Genomic DNA, 3,467 nt, shown 5'->3' on the forward strand with positions numbered 1-3,467 from the left:
TGGATTATCATTATCAGAAGGGCAAATTATGTCCATTGGCTTTAACTTGGAGCATGTAGACTTCACCTTAAGCATTTCTTCTTGGGTTCCATTTTCAACATGAAGGTGAATATTTAAATCTGCCTGATTAAAAGGTGGTCTATCTGGTTGAGATATCTCCTTAAGATTTGGATAAGTATTCCAAACTGACTTGGTTCTGAGTATAAAGCAGTTTTGTAACAGGATGTTCAAAATAAGGTTTGTGAATGATTACTACCGTTACATGCTTTGGAGTCTCAGAGGGAGGCAGATCAATTTCTTTCCATATGCTGAGTCTTTCCATTTCAGTCTGAACATCTTTTATCCAGTTATGAATGGGTTGGAACCAGGATAAAAACTTCCATACTAATGTTGACTGATTTCGAGGATCATTGAGAAACTCAAACATGCTGAATGTAGGAAAAACTATGGGATAATGGAATAAAAGAGTAGTACACTAGAGATACCATACATCTTCTTCTATTAAGGGAAAATCCATTAATAAAGCAAAGATGTTTAGGTATGGTGCATCAGGTTGAAACCAGGTAGGTTTTGGTTTAGCACCATGGTTATGAAGGGAAAGAGACAAATAATGGAACATATGATTTCTGGCAAAATCTTTAATGTATTCCACTGTAATGATTCCATCATTTCTCATGTCAGGAGGAAACATAGGGAGAGGATTGTGTCTAGAACTTGAACTTGCTTCAGTAATGTTGAGTGGGAAAATTAATGGATATGTATTCAATGAAGTAACAATGGCAACAGGCTTTTTTGGTCTAGATAAAAGATCTAGAACCACATTTTTTTCTCCTTTGATATGTTTTACAGTAAAATCATACCTGGAGAACCAATTCTTTAATCTGAGAACCTGAGGATCAGGTGGCATTTTGTTCTTGAAGTCAAGTAATGCAGGAAAAGCAGAGTTATCCATATGGACCTCAAAATTATGACCTTTAAGATAGAAGTCAAATTTTTGAATACCATTTTTGACTGCTAGAGCTTCTTTATATGTTGTATGGTAATGCTTCTCAGATTCTTTGAATTGTCTACTAGCATGTCCACAATAAGCCTTCTTTCCATTAATTTCTTCAAGTAGAACAGCTCCCCAGTAATGATCACTAGCGTTCGTCTGTAAAATTCTTTTTCCATCACCAGGAATCTTTAATGGAGGAGGATTCTGGGCTATCTTCTTCAGATGATGAACAACTTCAGTCTGTTCATTGCTCCATTGTGGAGGATTTTTCCTCAATAATTTTGACAGAGGATTGGTGTATTTAGCTGCATTAGGAATAAAGTCCCTAATATAATTTAGTACACCAAGAAATTGTTGGATCTGTTTGATTGTGAAATTTTCATCAGGAAAATTCAAAAGTTCTTCTGCAATGTGGGACTGTGGTTGATAATTTCCCTGAGAAAAATGCATTCCCAGAAAATCTATCTAGATTTGGGCTAACTGAATCGTTTTTTCTAATAACATAATCTCATAATCATTAGCAAGGTCAAAAAACTTGTTTAAGAGAGCTTTGTGGGATTCTGTATCTTTTGAGAATAGCAATACATCATCTATATAGATGAGTATACTATCAAGAATGGGTTCAAAGATTCTGGTCATGGCTTTCTGGAAAAGAGAAGATGCTACCTTTAAACCAAATGGAAGAACTTTCCATTGATACTGAGCATTTAGGATGCAAAAAGCAGTTTTGTATCGGTCAGAAGGATCAACGCCAAGTTGCCAAAATCCTGATTTTAGGTCAAACTTTGAAAAGATTATGGCATCTTTGATCAGTGTATGAAGAGAGGAAGTTTCTGGAGTAGGAAACTTATCATCTTTGAGAAAATGATTGAGAGGCTTGTAATCAATTACTAACCTCTTTTTCCCTCTGATCCTTTCAGATCTTTTTTCAACATAGAAAGCTTGACATGTCCATTCAGATTTAGTTGGTTCAATTAATCCTTGACGAAGAAGCTCAGCACATTCTTGTCTGGCCATCTGGAGGTCACTAGGACTCATTCCAGGATGTGTGGCTTTAGTGGGATTGATGTCTTCATTGAGCTTGAAGGGAAGCTTTATAAAAAATTCTGGATTATTCCAGATTGGCTTGAGATGAGAAAAATTCTCATGACCATCTGCACACAAGGTTTTCAGCTTCTCCTTAAGTTCAGAGTATTCTGCCGGACTTTCTTCAAGAGAATAAAGCTTCAATATATCTGTGTAGGGCTTGAAATTTCTTTTAAATTTTATTCCTCTAGGAAGAATCTGAAGTTTATCAGTGAGACAGTAAGCATCCATTCCAAGCAGAATATCTTTGTTAGGAAGATGAGTTCCTATAGGTTTGATCCAGATTATGCAGTCTGGGAATAGCTTAATTCCAATGGGCATTCTTGAAATTAAGTGTGTGTTGAAGACTTTTCCATCAGCTGCAACAAAACTAGTTGTATACTGAGTCCAACATTCTTTTGGAAGAACATCTGGATTCATCATGGTTCTTTGTGCTCCAGTGTCCATATAGGCTATGGCTTTGATTGGTGCAGCATATTTATTGATAAGAACTTGAACCTCCACACAAGATTGTGACGGAGTTTGAAGAACACTACTTATTTCTTGAGTAAAATAAATAGAAATATATTCTTCTTCTTTGCTTGATGAATCTGAAGAATCATCAGAAGATTCTTGAATAGCAAAGACAGTATTCTGATCTGCTTCTTCTTGTTCAGAATATTCGGACTCAATATCTCCTTCAATGGGATCTAATGAATTTACCAGATTTTGGGCTTTGGCATCTTTGTTAGGACATTTTTTGGCAAAGTGCCCCTTTTTTCCGCAAATAAAACATCTAGTTCCTTTGTTTTTTCCTCTTTTGTTCTTCTTTTTGAAGTATTTCATCTTCTGCTTCTTCTTTTTTGAGAACTTCTTTATTGTGCCTTTCTTCTTGGATGAGCAGACACACTTCTTTTCTTTGCATCCAATTTCAAGGTACTTTTTCTTGCAGGCCTTAGTAAACTTTGATCTTTCATTCATCACATCAGAGATGAAGAGATGTGTTCTGTAAAGTTTATCAAGAGATTCTAATGTCTTTTGGTGGATCTGGCCAAGACTTAGACTGGTTAAGTCTTGTCCTTAAGCAACAATGAGTTTGTGAATCTCTGGCTATAGTTCTTGGGGGAGAGATGCAACATAAGTATTTTTTAGACTGACATCATTATATCCATTAAGAAGGTAGAAAATTTCTACCATTCTTTTATGATGTCTTTCTAAATCATTCTTCTTTAATGAACAACATCTCATTTCAAAATAATCTTGCCTGATCTTTTTGTCATAGAGATCCATGTCTCCTACGAATTCTTGGTGTATGGCTCCAAGAACTTGGCGAGTATTTCCCAGTTGATGAAACTGGTCTTGTTTGACGCTGCCAAGATTATGATATCATTCCTTCAGAGTGCCAGTC

The sequence above is a fragment of the Abrus precatorius genome, unplaced genomic scaffold, assembly GCF_003935025.1.
Source record: "Abrus precatorius isolate BTA unplaced genomic scaffold, Abrus_2018 Scaffold6, whole genome shotgun sequence".
In the NCBI taxonomy this organism is placed as follows: Eukaryota; Viridiplantae; Streptophyta; class Magnoliopsida; order Fabales; family Fabaceae; genus Abrus; species Abrus precatorius.